The 20268-nt window shown below is 35.5% G+C and overlaps 1 protein-coding gene across 2 annotated transcripts in view; it reads left to right on the forward strand.

The window, feature by feature from the left end:
• LRP1B (LDL receptor related protein 1B) overlaps positions 1 to 20268 on the forward strand; it is a 1938417-nt gene that overhangs the window by 1178608 nt on the left and 739541 nt on the right. The window lies entirely within an intron of this gene.

Genomic DNA, 20268 nt, shown 5'->3' on the forward strand with positions numbered 1-20268 from the left:
ATTTTCATTCAGTAGGTCTTGGATGGAGTCCAGGAATCTGTATTTTCAGAAAAATAATCTCATGTGATTCATATATATGTATATATATATTTTTTTTTTTTTTTTTTTTTTTGGAGACAGAGTCTCTCTCTGTCGCCCAGGCTGGAGTGCAGTGGCGCCATCTCGGCTCACTGCAAACTCCACCTCTTGGGTTCACGCCATTCTCCTGCCTCAGCCTCCTGAGTAGCTGAGACTACAGGCACCTGCCACCATGCCTGGCTAATTTTTTGTAGTTTTAGTAGAGAAGGGGTTTCACCGTGTTAGCCAGGATGGTCTTGATCTCCTGACCTCATCATGATCTGCCCACCTCCCAAAGTGCTGGGATTACAGACCTGAGACACCACGCCTGGCCTTGATTCTTATCTTAAAAGAAGATCAGAGAATGTAAACTGTGGTTTTAACATTTTCTACCAATTAGAATTTTTTAAGGCTACCACAAGAAATTATTGCAAACGTGATGGCTTAAAACAACAATAGAAATTTATTCTCACACAGTTCTGGAGGCCAAAAGTCTAAAATCAAGGTGTCAACAGGGTTTCCTCCAAAGGCTCTAGGAAAAAGTCCTTGCTTGCTTTTTTCAGCTTCGGGTGGCTATTGGCATTTCTTGGCTTGGGGCAACATAACTTCAACCTCTGCCTCCATCTTTGTGATCTTCTTCCCCATGTCTCTGTCACAGCATCCTCTCCTTTCTCTTAGAAAGACACCAGTTTTTTAAAGCCCACCTTTAATCCAGGATGATCTCATACTGAGATCCTTAACTTTATGTCTGCAAAGACTACATTTATTTTTTCTTTTGAAAGATGTTTGTTGGTTAAGGTTATTAGCACAAAAAATATCATAATCGTTTCAATAAGCAAACAATCAATTTAGAGGCTGAGCAAGGTGGCTCATGCCTGTAATGTTGCTGAGGCATTGGGAGACCAAAGCTGGCAGATCCCTTGAGCCCAGGAGTTTGGGACCAGCCTGGGCAACAAGGTGAAACTCTGTCTCTAAACAAAAACTAAAAATTAGCAGGATGTGGTGGTATATGCCTGTAGTCCCCGCTACTAGGGAGAGTGAGATGGGAGGATCACCTGAACCCAGGACATCCAGGTTGCAGTGAGCCAGGAGTGTGCCATTACACTCCAGCCTGGGCAACAGAGCAAGACTGTCTCTAAAAAAAACAAACAAAACAAAACAAAAAGTTAAAAAAATTAAAAGAAAACTGGAAAACTTGGATCATCCCGGGGAGGTTCCAAGATGGCCAAATAGGAACAACTCCAATCTACAGCTCCCAGTGTGAGCGACACAGAAGACAGATGATTTCTACATTTCCAACTGAGGAACGCAGGCTCCTTGCCAGCAACAGAACAAAGCTGGACGGAGAATGACTTTGACAAGTTATAAGAAGAAGGCTTCAGATGATCAAACTTATCCGAGCTAAAGGAGGAAGTTCGAACCCATCGCAAAGAAGCTACAAACCTTGAAAAAAGATTAGACGAATGGCTGACTAGAATAACTGGTGTAGAGAAGTCCTTAAATGACCTGAGGGAGCTGAAAACCATGGCACGAGAATTCAGTGACAAATGCACAAGCTTCAGTAGCCAATTCGATCAAATGGAAGAAAGGGTATCAGTGATTGAAGATCAAATGAATGAAATGAACTGAGAAGAGAAGATTAGGGAAAAAAGAGTAAAAAGAAATGAGCAAAGCCTCCAAGAAATATGTGACTATGTGAAAAGACCAAATCTATGTCTGATCGGTGTACCTGAAAGTTAGGGGGAGAATGGAACCAAGTTGGAAAACACTCTGCAGGATACTATCCAGGAGAACTTCCCCAACCTAGCAAGGCAGGCCAACATTCAAATTCAGGAAATACAGAGAATGACACAAAGATACTCCTTGAGAAGAGCAACTCCAAGACACATTGTCAGATTCACCAAAGTTGAAATGAAGGAAAAAATGTTAAGGGCAGCCAGAGAGAAAGGTCGGGTTACCCACAAAGGGAAGCCCATCAGACTAACAGCGGATCTCTCAGCAGAAACTCTACAAGCCAGAAGAGAGTGGGGGCCACTATTCAACATTCTTAAAGAAAAGAATTTTCAACCCAGAATTTCATATCCAGCCAAACTAAGCTTCATAAGTGAAGGAGAAATAAAATCCTTTACAGACAAGCAAATGTTGAGAGATTTTGTCACCACTAGGCCTGCACTACAAGAGCTCCTGAAGGAAGCACTAAACATGGAAAGGAACAACTGGTACCAGCCACTGCAAAAAACATGCCAAATTGTAAAGGCCATCAAGGCTAGGAAGAAACTGCATCAACTGACGAGCAAATTAACCAGCTAATATTATAATGACGGGGTCAAATTCACACATAACAATATTAACCTTAAATGTAAATGGACTAAATGCTCCAATTAAAGACACAGACTGCCAAATTGGATAAAGAATCAAGATCCATCAGTGTGCTGTATTCAGGAGACCCATCTCACATGTGGAGACACACATAGGCTCAAAATAAAGGGATGGAGGAAGATCTACCAAGCAAATGGAAAACAAAAAAAAAGGCAGGGGTTGTAATACTAGTCTCTGATAAAACAGACTTTAAACCAACAAAGATCAAAAGAGACAAAGAAGGCCATTACATAATGGTAAAGGTATCAATTCAACAAGAAGAGCTAACTATCCTAAATATATATGCACCCAATACAGGAGCACCCAGATTCATAAAGCAAGTCCTTAGAGACCTACAAAGAGACTTAGACTCCCACGCAATAATAATGGGAGACTTTAACAACCCACTGTTAACATTAGACAGGTCAATGAGACAGAAAGTTAACAAGGATATCCAGGAATTGAACTCAACTCTGCACCAAGCAGACCTAATAGACATCTACAGAACTCTCCATCCCAAATCAACAGAACATACATACTTCTCAGCACCACATCACACTTATTCCAAAATTGACCACATAGATGGAAGTAAAGCACTCTTCAGCAAATGTAAAAGAACAGAAATTATAACAAACTGTCTCTCAGACCACAGTGCAATGAAAGTAGAACTCAGGATTAAGAAACTCACTCAAAACCACTCAACTACATGGAAACTGAACAATCTGCTCCTGAATGATTACTAGGTACATAATGAAATGAAGGCAGACATAAAGATGTTCTTTGAAACCAATGAGAACAAAGACACAACATACCAGAATCTCTGGGACACATTTAAAGCAGTGTGTAGAGGGAATTTTATAGCACTAAATGCCCACAAGAGAAAGCAGGAAAGATCAAAAATTGACACCCTAACATCACAATTGAAAAAACTAGAGAAGCAAGAGCAAACACATTCAAAAGCTAGTGTAAGGCAAGAAATAACTAAGATCAGAGTAGAAATGAAGGAGATAGAGACACAAAAAATCCTTCAAAAAAATCAATGAATCCAGGAGCTGTTTTTTTGAAAAGATCAACAAAATTGATAGACCACTAGCAAGACTAATAAAGAGAGAAGAATCAAATAGACTCAATAAAAAAATGATAAAGTGGATATCACCACTGATACCACAGAAATACAAACTACCATCAGAGGATACTATAAACACCTCTATGCAGATAAACTAGAAAATCTAGAAAAAATGGATAAATTCCTGGACGCATACACCCTTCCAAGACTAAACCAGGAAGAAGTTGAATCCCTGAATAGACCAATAACAGGCTCTGAAATTGAGGCAATAATTAATAGCCTACCAACCAAAAGAAGTCCAGGACCAGATGAATTCACAGCTGAATTCTACCAGAGGTACAAGGAGGAGCTGATACCATTCATTCTGAAACTATTCCAATCAATAGAAAAAGAGGGAATCCTCCCTAACTCATTTTAAGAGGCCAGCATCATCCTGATACCAAAGCCTGGCAGAGACACAACAAAAAAAGAGAATTTTAGACCAATATCCCTGATGAACATCGATGCAAAAATCCTCAATAAAATACTGGCAAACTGAATCCAGCAGCACATCAAAAAGCTTATCCACCAAGATCAAGTGGGCTTCATCCCTGGGATGCAAGGCTGGTTCAACATATGCAAATCAGTAAATGTAATCCATCACATAAACAGAACCAAAGACAAAAACCACGTGATTATCTCAATAGATGCAGAAAAGACCTTCAACAAAATTCAGCAGCCCTTTATGCTAAAAACTCTCAATAAATTAGGTATTGATGGGACATATTTCAAAATAATAAGAGCTATTTATGGCAAACTCACAGCCAATATCATACTGAATGGGCAAAAACTGAAAGCATTCCCTTTGAAAATTGGCACAAAACATGGATGCCCTCTCTCACCACTCCTATTCAACATAGTGTTGGAAGTTCTGGCCAGGGCAATCAGGCAGGAGAAAGAAATAAAGGGAATTCATTTAGGAAAAGAGGAAATCAAATTATCCCTGTTTGCAGATGATATGATTGTGTATTTAGAAAACCCCGTCGTCTCAGCGCAAAATCTCCTTAAGCTGATAAGCAACTTCAGCAAAGTCTCAGGATGCAAAATCAATGTGCAAAAATCACAAGCATTCTTATACAACAATAACAGACAGAGAGCCAAATCATGAGTGAACTCCCATTCACAATTGCTTCAAAGAGAATAAAATACCTAGGAATCCAACTTACAAGGAATGTGAAGGACCTCTTCAAGGAGAACTATAAACCACTGCTCAACAAAATAAAAGAGGACACAAACAAATGGAAGAACATTCCATGCTCATGGATAGGAAGAATCAATATCATGAAAATGGCCATACTGCCCAAGGTAATTTATAGATTCAATGCCATCCCCATCAAGCTACCAATAAGTTTCTTCACAGAATTGGAAAAAACTACTTTAAAGTTCATATGGAACCAAAAAAGAGCCCTCATTGCCAAGACAATCCTAAGGCAAAAGAATAAAGCTGGAGGCATCACGCTACCTGACTTCAAACTATACTACAAGGCTACAGTAACCAAAACAGCATGGTACTGGTACCAAAATAGAGATATAGACCAATGGAACAGAGAAGAGCCCTCAGAAATAATACCACACATCTACAACCACCTGATCCTTGACAGACCTGACAAAAACAAGAAACGGGGAAAGGATTCCCTATTTAAAAAATGGTCCTGGGAAAACTGGCTAGCCATATGTAGAAAGCTGAAATGGGATCCCTTCCTTAAACCTTATACAAAAATTAATTCAAGATGGATTAAAGACTTAAATGTTAGACCTAAAACCATAAAAACTCTAGAAGAAAACCTAGGCAATACCATTCAGGACATAGGCATGGGCAAGGACTTCATGTCTAAACACCAAAAGCCAAAATAGAGAAATGGAATCTAATTAAACTAAAGAGCTTCTGCACAGCAAAAGAAACTACCATCAGAGTGAACAGGCAACCTACAGAATGGGAGAAAATTTTTGCAATCTACTCATCTGACAAGGGGCTAATATCCAGAATCTACAAAGAACTCAAACAAATTTACATGGAAAAAACAACCCTACGAAAAAGTGGGCAAAGGATATGAACAGACACTTCTCAAAAGAAGACATTTATGCAGCCCACAGACACATGAAAAAATGCTCATCATCACTGGCCATCAGAGAAATGCAAATCAAAACCACAATGAGATACCATCTCACACCAGTTAGAATGGCCATCATTAAAAAGTCAGGAAACAACAGGTGCTGGGGAGGATCTGGAGAAATAGGAACACTTTTACACTGTCGGTGGGACTGTAAACTAGTTCAACCATTGTGGAAGACAGTGTGGCGATTCCTCAAGGATCTAGAACTAGAAATACCATTTGACCCAGCCATCCCATGACTGGGTATATACCCAAAGGATTATAAATCATGCTGCTATAAAGACACATGCACACGTATGTTTATTGCAGCACTATTCACAATAGCAAAGACTTGGAACCAACCCAAATGTCCATCAGTAATAGACGGGATTAAGAAAATGTGGCACATATACACCATGGAATACTATGCAGCCATAAAAAAGGATGAGTCCATGTCCTTTGTAGGGACATGGATGAAGCTGGAAACCATCATTCTCAGCAAACTATCACAGGGACAAAAAACCAAACACCGCATATTCTCACTCATAGGTGGGAATTGAACAAAGAGAACACTTGGACACAGGAAGGGGAACATCACACACTGGGTCCTGTTGTGAGGTGTGGGGGAGCGGGGGGATAGCATTAGGAGATATACCTAACATAAATGACGAGTTAATGGGTGCAGCACACCAACATGGCCCATGTATACATATGTAACAAACCTGCACGTTGTGCAAATGTACCCTAGAACTTAAAGTCTAATAAAAAAAATTAAAATCAATTTAGAAAGTAGTGTACATAAAATTTTATATAACTATTATTTACATGTATAGATACTCTGAATCATGCTCACCAATATATCTATAATGCTGAATTTCCACTGACTTTGACTTTCTTCTTTTGGATTTTCTGTACTATTTTGCTCATCCTTCATCTGGAGGTATCGTTTTTAAAGTAGAAAAAAAAAGGTATTTTAGCCTTGAAAATTAAAATAACAAAAAGCAAAGTCTTCTGTAGATCTGTGCATAGTTACAGTGACAAAGCAGAATCACAAGAAATACTTAAGTATTTACAAAGACTCTATTTCTAAAGAAAGTCACATCCGCAGGTCCTGGGGGTTAGAATTTGATGTACCTTTTTGGTACCTAACAATTCAGCCCACTGCCCCAGGGGAACTTTAATATGCCCTATATTGCCACTTGAATTACACTGGAGGCCCAGGCATGGGTAATTTTTAAAACCTGTCCACGTGATTCTCATGTGCAACCCTATCCTGATGGTTATTGAGTCTCTGCCACTCCATTGAACTTCTTTCAATATTTCTTTATTATATCCCTCCAAACTTCAGTTGCTTTTCTTTTCCTTCCCTCCCGAATTAGAGTCTTGCTCTTTCACCCAGGCTGGAGTGCAATGGTGCAATCTCAGCTCACTGTGACTTCCACCTCCCGGGTTCAGGTGATTCCCCTGCCTTAGCCTCCCGGGTAAGTGGAATTACAGTTGTGTGCCACCATGCCCAGCTAATTTTTGTGTTTTTAATAGAGACGCGTTTTCACCTTATTGGCCAGACTGGTCTTGAACTCCTGACCTTATGGGATCTGCCCACCTCAGCCTCCCAAAGTGCTGGGATTACAGGTGTGAGCCACCATGCCCAGCCTGCTTTTCCTTTTCTAGTGTATCTTTTTCAAGTAATTCAGCAGATTATTTCTGGTAGGAAAGAGCTAACTGGAGCTGCCTCAGTTACTGGGCAATGATAATTTTAACCGTCTTTATGATGCTGACAGATATTTTGTTGTTTCAGTTTTTATCAAGAGTAAACATGAATTATTTAGAGACTTCAGCAGCATTAATACCTCCATTGGTTAAAAAAAATATATAAAAATACACATGTACATGCACACACACACATAAAAATCAGGGTCAAAGGAGATAATTATGTAAACATCTAGGTCGTGGATGGCACGTAGTGGTTTAACTGCAGATTTATTTTTCCTTTCTTCTTCCTTCCAAATAATCTTCTTTTCTCAAGGGGGAATATATGTATTTTTCTCAATTGAAATTATTTCAGAAAACAGCAACATTTCTGAAATCCTTTATTGGTTAATAGTAAAGTTATTATTTTGAAAGGTGTTCCATTGAAGTCCTGTATTGATTCAGGAAACATTTCTATCATGCCAAGTTGGGGTTTTAAAAACAGAAGCTGTATGCATCTTTGCCTAAGACGTAACCAATATGCCAGTAAGTAGTCTCTGTCGCTGTAACATTTTGTCAGTGATGTCAAAATATTTCATTACAGCATATGTAAGGTCTAAACCTACCTCTATATTTCCCTGCAGCGTTTTTTTAAAGGGTCCAATTTTCCTGCAATGGCGACTCCTGTACTTGGATGCACAGTCCCAGACATGAGCTAAAATTTGCTGTGTAGCCATAGCAGCGTTTTCTCTCTCTTGTTCCTTTCAGTCATTGGCAATATGACCACATCTAACTACCAAAAAAACAAAACGAAATGAAAAACAACAAAACAAAAACACCTTTCCACTGCTGCACATCCTAGAAGCACAGCATTGTGTAGTTTGATATCCCACACAGGAGAGAAGATGTCCATATTTGAATCACTGCTTGCTGCTCATTGCTTTGATGAAATCTTTCTAGAATTTGAGCAGGCCTGAGGTGAGTGAAATCAGGACCCTCTGTACCCTGCCAGGAAGGCAGTCGTGGTGTCACTTCTGTGAGTTGTCTGGAGCCAACCTCCTCTTCAGAGAAGAAGCTACACAACACTGTGGCTTAAACACTATAGGGTTTAAAGTTTTAAAACACTATAAAACACTAAAAACTTCTGAAGTTTTAAAACACTACCGTGTTTTATTGATGTATTCTCTAAATATTTTTTACAATGTTATTTTCATTTTTTTTTTTTTTTTTTTTTTTTTGAGACGGAGTCTCACTCTGTCACCCAGGCTGGAGTGCAGTGGCGCGATCTCGGCTCACTGCAACCTCCGTCTCCCGGGTTCACGCCATTCTCCTGCCTCAGCCTCTCCGGGTAGCTGGGACTACAGGCGCCCGCCAACACGCCCGGCTAATTTTTTGTATTTTTAGTAGAGACGGGGTTTCACCGTGGTCTCGATCTCCTGACCTCGTGATCCGCCCGCCTCAGCCTCCCAAAGTGCTGGGATTACAAGCGTGAGCCACTGCGCCCGGCCTTACAATGTTATTTTCTTATGAGTCCAAATTAGACCTGCTCTGGTGTTTTTAGCCGCTGTGTTCTAGATACTGGGTCTCAGGGGAAAAAGGCAGTTTCTGCTCTAGAAGGTTGCAGGGGGGTTAGTGGTTGTGGTGTGCGAAACTTCAATAAGGAGATGACAATTCTACATGATGTGCGTATATGTGAATTTTCTGAAGATTGCTACATTCTTTTAAATGAATAATTTTTACGTTTCCTCTGCTTTTGCATATGTAAATTCTTATATAGTAGTACTGAATCCTTACAGGTTCTGAAATTCTAGGTTCTGTGCATACCCATTCTCTATTGAATTTCTATTGCTGTTTTTAAAGCAATGATGTAGATACATTTAGCTAAAGAAAGGCAGATAATACATAGGTGCTTACAATCAAAAAAATAGTACAATAGTACAATTGTAGATAGTAGTCATTCTACACCTTTTGTACTATTACCAGTGGCAAGTATTTTTAACTCTTAGCCAAGTTTCCTGGTTATTACCTCTACTTTTATATAAAGTAGTATGTTTAAGTGCTATTTCTTGATTTTCTTAAAATTATACTCCTCTCTTGACTAGAACATAATTTAAGTTATAAGTTTTAAAGTTTTAAAAGTTTTAAATTAGAAGTACAAGTAAAGAAATGTACTACAGAGCTTTATAGAAAATAATATTATATTGTAATAATAATGTAAGCATGCTTACCTCATGGTATGATTAAAAGCTGTGACACTATATTGAGAAAATAGAAAAAAAATTGTGTGGTGTACCAAAAAATGATAAAATTTCTAATTTTTGATACAGACATTAGGAAGTGATATATAATAAAAATTATTTATGAAAATATTGCTTGCGTTTTAGTAACTATTTCGTTTTAAATATTTGTGTGTGGAAGAGTATGTGTCAATCATTTGTGTTTTCCTTATATTCAAATAAAGGGTGATTTTGATTTCATTTAATTGTGGTAGGAGAAAAAGTCTGTGTAATATTCTTTCTTTGGAAGCTATTGTGACTGCTTTGTGGCCTAGGATATGATTGCTTTTATGGAATTCCTTTGTGAAACAGGAAAAGTGTATATATTTTTAAATTTGATAGCGGTAAATTTCTTTTGACAAATAGGATAGGTTGATGAATTGATAAGGGGATATTGATCAAGTCTATTAATTTTGTTGTTACTATCCTGTGTATCCTTATTGATATTTTGCCTGCTGAAGGATAACGTAAAAACATAAGGCAGTTTTCCTGAAATGTATTTTCTTGTTTATATGTAAATTGCCAAACATAAAATCTATCTCATATTGTTGGCATGAGGATTAAATAGAGAACACAAAACCACCAAATACAGTGTTTGAGTAGTTAATTGTATTAACTACAACTTCTTAGTTAGTAGTACTTCTCTCTCCTTTGTTCTTTAATTCCATTAATAGGTTAACATCAGGCTGATCTTATTCTGTAAGATCATTTAAAATATTGGTTTACATGTCATGTAATTTTGCATTAAATAATTTACAATGATTTTCAATTCTGAATCTTGCTAAATGTTTTAAATAGGTCTTTGAATATTGACCATAGTATCAGATGTGTATAATTTCATATGTAAATAATCATATATTGGAGTTCAATAAAATATTTGGACATCTTACTTTTAGAGGTGAGTGCTCACAAATAAGGACAAAGTACTTTTAACTATAAATGTACACTGGTAAACATGTGTGAGCTATCAGGCATGACTAGGTTTAGTAATGCTGCCTTACCCCTGCATTTAACCCCGATAATTCTCGTAGGTCCCCTTTCATTGAGTGCATGCTTCTTTTTTTAATGTTCTTTCTATTTAGTGATTTTTATGTTTTCTGTGTCAGGAAACACTTTTAAAATGTGCTAGTTTTAGTGACATCTAACACTTCACACTTAATGACACTGTGATTTCTCATTTGCAATCAGGATCTGGCAGTGTGAAGCTCATGATAATTTGCTTTCTTGGGAAATTTTATGTTGTTTTTTACATGTTGGGAGAAAGATCTACAACTAGAATAAGTAAGAGTGAATTCTTAGAAACCATTTGTAATCATATCTTGATCCAGTATTGATGTAATAACCAAAGCTATTTTGGGTATTATCAAAGTTAAATCTGATCCATTTGAAGTGTCATTTGCTTCTCTTTCCCTGAGTGCTTTGCTTTCCTTTTATGAAAAATAAAAGGCAATTGCCTGGGTAGCCTCAGCATAGTCAAGATATCAGAATTATAAATGGACATCAACTACAGAGCTAGGAACAAGGAATCTCAAGGCGTATTATTTTCAGTGAAAAGTCAATGTGTATAAGCAAATTGATAAAAAATTACTCATTTTAATAATATGCTAATTTTAAAAGTAGCAAAAATGAAACTGAGAGAAAAGTACCCCAGGCAACCTCACTACTACTTCAGGGCCCTGAAGTGTCTATTCCTTGTGCTTATATACTGCTATAGTGAATAATTGCAGTGTATGAATTGGAATGAGAGAAAAACAATGAAATGCCACATAACATAATGATGCATTTTTAAAATTTCTGTAGTTTTAAAAGGTTGTCACTATGAAACATAATTTGTCTTACTCCTTTTCTCTTGGAAGTTGTAGTGTTGTAGGCACACTAAAAAAAAAGACTGAAATTTCCTGAAGTCTTAAAATATATAACCAAATTAATTTACTTGAGAAACTTCACATATATTTTGAGTTTTAATATAAATTATAGATAAATTAATCATTGTTGATTTTATCTGTCACATGTTATTCAGCATTTCTAAGTTATCAAATTTATTTTCTTAATTATTTCTTGGGATAAAAAATCTAAATTCATTGTTTAATTATTAACTTTAGGATTAACTTAAACCTACATTCATTTTAGTAGTAATTATTTTAATTGCCAGGGAGAATTATCATTGTTAGATATGAGTTTATTCTTTGACTTGGAAGATTTTTCTGTTGTACTAAAATGTATTAAAAAAAAAAACAGAAAATGCAACTTGAATCTCCTATTCAGTTTTTCAGTTAACTAGTTTCTTCCTATCAATATTTATGTATGTATGCTCAACATTTTCCCTCTCAAAAAAAGATTACCACCAATATAACTCTCTTTTAATCCTGTATCTCTTGTTAAGGATCACATTAATTCTTATATTCTTCACATTCAGATTTCCTGGAAAAGTTGCATGAAACTGTATGTATCCATCTTCTACTCAGTCTACTAAGACTGGAAATTTATTTTCCCCTTAAACCATTCCACCAAAACTGTCTTTGACAAGCTCAACAGACTTAAAAAAAAAAAAAAAAAAAAATCTGAGTAGCACTCTTCAGTTTGTATCTAACTTACCTGAGCAGCGCTGAACACTGCTGTCCTTCTCTTTCAAACACTTCTCTTGCCTTCAGTGACTTATATTTCTTGATTTCCCTCTTACATTTTTCTGGTTCCTCTGTCTCTACCTAACCCTCATATATACGTTCACTGTTTTCTTTGAGAGTGTGGGTAAATTATTTTCTGAAATGTTCTCACTTCTTTTTATTTTTTCAGTGGGGGTGGTGGGTAAACTTTTCACTCCAAGTTTAACATTTAAAATTGTTGCAGGTTAATTCAGGTTTTATACATGTGTTCTTGCGATTCTGATGTTTCACTACAGTGTTTCTCTATGTGAATTTATTTTTACTTATTTCAAAATAGATTTTGCTTCCTGAATCTAAAGTCATGTCTCCTTAAATTCTGGACCATTTTAAGAAATTATCTTCTTAAATATTGCTTGCTATCTTTATTTTCTCTCCTCCCTGTTTTAACAACTATTAGTTTGTTAGATTCTATCCTTCATGATTTCTCTTTTATACTCTTCTTAAACTCTGAGCTGCAACTGTGGTAATTTCTTCAGATCTTCCAGTTTAGTAATTCTCTCTTCAAGTGTACTAATTTGTAATTAACTTGTTCATGCGGTTTGTAATTCCAAGACTACAGTTTTCATTTCTGAATGTCCTATTTGGTTGCTTTTCAAATCTGCCTGTTTTTTCTGTGTGTCTTTTTACGTGGTTTTTATTTTTGTCCTTACCTTTTAAATACATTTTGACTTACCTATTTTATAGTGCCTACCAGATTTCAATCTATAGCCTCTACAGATAGATTTTTTAAAAATATCTAAAGATATTCTGGATCTAATCCTGTTGTTTATTAGGTCTGCTGAATTTTACTCACTAGATTTTAATTATTTTATAATTATTATTATTATTATTGGCAAGTTTGATTTTTTTGTCCCATGTGGAAATTTTAGGAAGACTTTCTTGTGTGATGTCTTCCCTGAGCACCCTGTCACTGTTCTGAAATATTATTAGATGGCCTGGATTAATTTTTATTTGAATTTTTCAACATCAGATTTCTGAATTACAGAAAGTAGAGCTTGTGATTGATTATAGCTTGTGATTATACATTTTCAAGGGGACTTTTTTCCCCACTCACAGTCTGGGCTGAGATATCTCTTTCTACCAGGAGGAGATATTATCTAACTCACCCTTGTACTTAGAGTTTAGACTTTGAAGGTCCTAGCTTATGTTGGCATCTTTTGTAGAACTAGAGAATTATCTCCTGTCCCAGGTTGATACTAAAACCCAGGCATCTAGATTGATTACAGAACCAGCTTTCTTTTACTGCCTTTGGAGGCAAAACTACACATGCATGCACAGGCAACGTTTTTATATATCATTCACTTACAATTCTAGTTTTTAGGACCCTTTTATTTCTGGACTCTGAAAATTTATATTCTTTGTGTACATTTACCTATATATTGAAATATTTGGTTGTTATTTTACCTAACATTCCTGATTGTCTGCCATATTGTCAGAACTATTCAATATTTTTTCCTCACACTTCTTTTAGTCTCATTGTATATACACTTCCTAGGTGTTCCCTTTGACTTTCTAATACTTTGTCATTTAAATAGTGATCATTTCCAACTCTGTCTTGCAAGCCTATTTCACTACTTCTATCTTATACCCTATTGCAACCATTCTAAAATTCTTTCATTTTCTCAAACATTTTATATACCCTCACTTCTGGGCCTTCATGAATCTGTCTCTTTCTTTGGAACATTGTAAAAGCACTCCTTCTCGTCATGTTCATGTGCCTTAACTCAAACATATTATTCATATCGGCTTTTATTTCCCTTTCTCTGGGAAGCAATACATAAATAGCCGAGATTAGTTTGGCTACTTCTGCTGTGTACTGTAATAACACATTACATTGCCTATAAAATAACATCTATCAGATATTTATTAAAATCACTTAATTGTATTCCAAATGTCTTCCCTAGTATATTGTAAGCACTCTGAAAAATGAGAATATTCAATATCGTATTCCTAGTGCCTAGTACTCTTTCATTCACTCACTCATTCATTCACTCGGGGTGATATATTTCTAAGGCCTAGAACTCTATCTGATATAAAATTCTCAGTTAAATATCTTGAACCAATAAAATATTTGAGCGATATTTTCTTTAATTTTGCAAATCACAGACCTCTGTTCGGAGATGTTAGGTACCTACCCAATATCACACATTAATTGGCGATACAGTCAGGATTTGAACCCACTTTTACTTGCCTGCAGGGCCTATGTTTTTTGTATGTGGCATTATACTTGGTATATAAAATGACATTGTTATGTGACAGCAAGGAAAGAGTGGCAAAACGATGACAATTTGTAGTACACTACTCTCGTGGGGTTTTCTCCAAAATTCGTTTACTTTATTGGATCATTTGAAGTCTGTCCTATATAAGTACCAATTCTTGGGAGCCACAACTAGTGTCAATATCTAGAAATGTAATGTATTTTCTCAGTGAATCTAGTGAATGTGTTATCTTTAAAAGCACCACTTTTCATAACAATATTTAATTATATACCGTAGGGTAAGTAAAAATTAGAATTGGAGTTTAAATCTTAGATGTAAACTACAGAATGAAGAATTAAATTTTTAATTCCTTCCCAAATCTTTCTAAGCTATAAATACTCTTTTAAAAGTATTAGTATAATCAGCATGCTATAGTGAAAAAAATAATGTATTTTGGCATTGATCAGAGTGTTGTATTCAAACTTTACTGCCACTTGCTATTTATGTGATGTGTCCTTAGGCAGGATATACTGTTTTCTCCTGCAAATTGGTGTTAGTGTTAACAATTGCAGGGATATTGTCGAGAGAATTGGTAATATATCTGCGGCTAGCCTAGTATCATATATTCAACAAATAATAGGTAATGCGATTATTATTGTGTTTTTCAGGTGAAGATAATACTTTCCTAACCCTGGACTCATACAATATTCTTATCTTGTCATTAATTTTAACTTGAATCTTCTATGCAATTTCCACATACATAATTTTGAAGGATAAATTTATCTATATAGGACATGTGTTACGTGATCTCAAACAAACCTATGACATAGGTTTTTAAACTTTATTAACAAATTACTTAAAAATATTATTTTGGGGGGCAAGGAGGAGGAATAAGGAAAATTCCTAGGTCAGAGACAGGAAAGAAGCCTAAATTAGATTTGAAATCTACCTTCCTGGGAGACATTCCTCTAAGCTTTGTATACTGGATAAATACAAGTATCATACCAATCATGATTACCCTTGAGAGAAAGACAATTGTAGCCATTTACATAATAGCTTACATATAACCTGACAATAAATTTTAAGTGAAATATATAATAGGTAAATTGAGCATACTACCTGTAATAATAGAAGATTTTTAGCAGTCCATTAATCCATATTTAATATTCTATGAGGTTTAAGTAACTACCAAGATAAAATATAGTTTTCTTTTCCTCTCTATAATTGTAACTTGATGACATGTAAGCCATTTTTGTTCATAATTGTTCTCTTTTTCAGAGTTAATCAGGTAATTCTTGCAAGTGTCCTGCAATTTGTACCCAAAGTCAAAGAATTTTTATGCAAAGTCAAGAAATAAAAAAATTGTGTGTAATATTTAAATCTTTGTCAAATATAAGAATTCATAATGACATTTTAACAGAGCAGGCATCCAGAAATAAACCAATATATTCAGATGCTATTTTCAACTTCTAAATTAACACTAATATGAAAGAACAGGAAAAATGTTACATTTATTTTAAGAGGTTTTTAAAACACAATAATCAATTATTGTAATTTATTATAATGCTGTGATAACCCCAGGAGTTATTCAAGTGGTGAATCCTACTTTTTGCTACATTAAATGCATTTCTAGATGATATCTCTTCTGACCTCTTGATCTCTAGGTCTTATAGGACCCAAGAGATAAGATTATAAACCAGAAGTCTGAAAGCAGAGAAGCTGAGTGATTTGCTCAGTCATAGTACTTTGAGAATGAAACAGAAATGAAACATTAATAACTTGCCTCCTGTACATGTCTCTCTTAAATAATAACTTTACTCTCTTCAGTGATTTCCCTTCAGCCTTATTCTAGTTCCCAATGTTTTTCTCTACAGTAATTTTTTTCCATAAGCTAAGCTGGACTATAAGGTTAACAACAAGAGACATGATATAACTATCATTAAAAAATTAATCACGTATGATATATAATTGTTTAAGCACACGTTTACATTATATGTGTTTATGTTTTATTCAGTGTGGGCAGAAGGTGAATGTCTCATTTTCTTAGGGGTCGAATATACTGAATTTTTAAATTTAGTTTGAGAATTGTTTTTTATATATTCAGAGATAATTTCCACTTTCTTTTTTGACTGTTTTTTAGTGTTAAAATCTAACAGTTGGAAATAATTTTAAAATTTACATGGAAAATTTCCCAGCCAATGAAGTATCATCAGTTTCAAAAGTTTTCAGATGCTTAGGATGATTTATTTTTTACTTAGCAAAACTTATAATATTGATTAATATGCCCCTAAGTTTATAGAAGAGAGATAAAATTTAAATTAACTTATTATAGAGCCAAAAAAGATGTAATGTTATTTTTAAAGATTAGATCTTACCATATCTGAGTCCCCATTTTATTGTTTACTCATTTGAACCAAAACTTGAGTTGATTCTCCGTTTAAATGCCCTAATTCTTGTCTACAGTACATCTTCTACACTGCAGTACATCCACTGAACAGTTATTGTCTATCTAAGGACAAAAGCCTATTTTGGACAACTTTCCTGTTGATTCTTGAAACATAAACATAAGTTCTCACTATCTCGTTAAGTAATAAAAGAAACTTCCTTAGAAGTATTGATTAAATTATGCCTTTAGGCATTTTCACTTTTCTTTCTAGTACTTCCCTTTACGTGATAGAATATTTGTTGGGTTTCTGCAGGAGAGATTTGATATAAGTCTTTGCCTCCTTTCTACCTCTTTTTTTTTTTTTTTTTTTTTTTTTTTGCATCACATTTAGGCTCTCGTGACATTGGTTTTTAAAAAGTTAAATTTATCTTAAAATTCATGTCTTAAGATGTGACTTTGGTAATCATGAAACAATACAAATTTGTTAAGTTTTACAATAATTTTCATTCAAATGTCAATACCTTAGATGAATGTACTTAGATGGAAACTTGCACAAGTAAATTGCTTTTTAAAAAGTAAAGGAACAGGTAATCAAGAAAGCCAAATCCATCAGATCTGGTATGAAGTTACCACTTTACGTTATTTGTGAAGTAATATCAATTTATTTCACCACTGGACAAGTTACCAATATAAAAGATGGTTACCATCTGAAGACCATTCATTGGCTGTCTCGGCCATTCATTGGCTGTCTCTGCTGACTCTCTTTTCCCAGCTCTGCTACATATTAGAGAGCGTCCTTGCATGACCAAAGTTGATTTGTTGTTTTACCAGTTTAAGAATGGAGGTGAATAGTCTAGCCTCTAATTCTAATTTCAGGCATTACTTTTAGGATAACACAAAAGATAAGTCTTTACACTGCCAGGCAAAATTAATTTGCTCCTCTTTTACTGTTAATTCTAACTACTTGTGATTTGCCAAGAACCGTACTAATATAAACTTTTAACTTAAAAATATCATAGCTTTTAAGGTAAAAATACCAACCATTCTAGAGGAGTTACAGTAATTTCACTTGAAATTCTCATTTCCTAAAGATACTATCACCAATGTACTTCACTGGTTAATGTACTAAGAAAATACTTAGTAACCTAATTTTGTACAGAATTAACTACCTGGAGTACTATGTGAAGTCCTCAACCCTTAGGAGGAAATTATCAGGAATAGATCTTATCACAGAAATGATTAGGTGAATGTTGGTACAATCTGCCCCATAAAAATAAATAAAAAGTTGAGAGTGTTATATAATTTAGAAATAAGATTAAAAAAACTGTAAATGATGGAAATCTCCAACATTGTTCATTTAAATGCCCTGACTCTTGTCTACAGTACGTCTTCTACAGTGCAGTACATCCACTAAACAGTTATTACTATCTCTCTAAGGACAAAAGCATATTTCGGACAACGTTTGTGCTGATTCTTGAAACATAAACGTAAGTTCTCACTATCTTGTTAGGGAACAAAGAGAAGAAACTTTTGAAGGAGTGGCTGACATAGACAAAATCTTGTTAACTGAATCCTAAAACAGTAGAAGTATTTAGAGACACATTTCTGATAAACACAAGAAAGTACTCCTTTGCAAAATGAAACAATGTATGAGAAATATTTAAACCTTATGCTTAATATATGCTAACAATATGAGGAGATTAAAATAATGGTTTAGGTACATTCATGGATGATAAGGGAAAGTGAGATAGGAAATTGGTGATAGAGTGTGGTAGAAAGAGTGCTGGATGGGGTGCTTCATGAACTGAATTCTAAGACCTGTTTTTCCTTAAGGAGGTACATGTATCATTAGGCAAGTCTAATTTCTCTCAGTTTCAGTTGCCTTATAGCTAAAATGATTGGATATAAGTAGTCCATTTTTTAAGCAGAGAAATATATTTTTGGTATTCATATATTTTTCTCCAAAATAAAATAGTGCTCAAAACTACAAAATTGAAACGATTGATTGATGAGTAACATGTGAATAGATTTGGCTGAAGAAGTTTGAGTAGCCAAAGTCAAGCCTGTTCAGCCATCAGTTGTTCTTGGTAGCCCTGAGACAATGCAGATAATACAATTTGAAAATATTTACAAATATTTTACAAATATTCTCGGATTGCCTTCCCTCAAATATATTCTATGATTCTGTGTCGGTTGTCTTAAATAGAAAAACAAATATTAGTCCCAAAATGTCATTGGCTTCTACTGTCACAAGAACAATTAAAGAATATGGGCCAGGCGCAGTGGCTCATGCCTGTAATCCCAGAACTTTGAGAGACCGAAGCATGTGGATCATGAGGTCAGGAGATCGAGACCGTCCTGGCTAACATGGTGAAACACCGTCTCTACTAAAAATACAAAAAATTAGCCTGCTTGGTGGTGCGCACCTGTAGTCCCAGCTACTTGGGAAGCTGAGGCAGGAGAATTGCTTGCACCCAGGAGGCGGAGGTTGCAGTGAGTCGAGATCTCGCCACTGCACTCCACCCTGAGCCACAAAGTGAGACTCCGTATCAAAAAAAAAAAAAAAAAGAATATGGACCATAGGTCTATTTCAGTATATCAGTTTTTTCTATCTTTATGTAATTAAACTGATAGTTTCTTATTCCTCATTTTTCTTCTTTAAATATCTTTTAAATGAGCTCTTGTGTGTGAAGATTTGTAATGCTATTCATATTCTCCTGAGAGCTTAAAGGTCTGATATTGAGCAACTTAAACTCTAGGTGAATAATTTTCATCATATATGAATTAGAGAAAATAAAACTTTCTCCTGGCACATATTAGTAAGCAATTCTTTTTTTTTTTTTTTTTTTTTTTGAGACGGAGTCTCGCTCTGTCGCCCAGGCTGGAGTGCAGTGGCGCGATCTCGGCTCACTGCAAGCTCCGCCTCCCGGGTTCACGCCATTCTCCTGCCTCAGCCTCTCCGAGTAGCTGGGACTACAGGCGCCCGCCACCACGCCCGGCTAATTTTTTGTATTTTTAATAGAGACGGGGTTTCACCGTGGTCTCAATCTCCTGACCTCGTGATCCGCCCGCCTCGGCCTCCCAAAGTGCTGGGATTACAAACGTGAGCCACCGCGCCCGGCCAAGCAATTCTAAATTCCTTGGATAAAGTGTTCAGCAATTATATTTTTCTCTGACTACTGTTACCCCTCTTTTTTGGCGATTCACCTTGATTATCAGATTTTATTATGACAGTGTTATCTTTTAGATTTATCGATATTCAAATTGGCTAATTATCTCCTTTTCAAACTTTTTCTATGCTAATTCTATGCCTTTTTGTTATAACTATCTAAAGGTTAGTAAGGAGGTCTCTTGATTTAATTATGTAAAATTCATCTTGAAATCTAATTCTTTGCTATTTTTTTTTCAGTTTTTGTGTGTTTTTTTTTTCGTAGACTAAGATT

This window comes from Hylobates moloch, unplaced genomic scaffold (genome assembly GCF_009828535.3).
Source record: "Hylobates moloch isolate HMO894 unplaced genomic scaffold, HMol_V3 SCAFFOLD_24, whole genome shotgun sequence".
Taxonomy (NCBI): Eukaryota; Metazoa; Chordata; class Mammalia; order Primates; family Hylobatidae; genus Hylobates; species Hylobates moloch.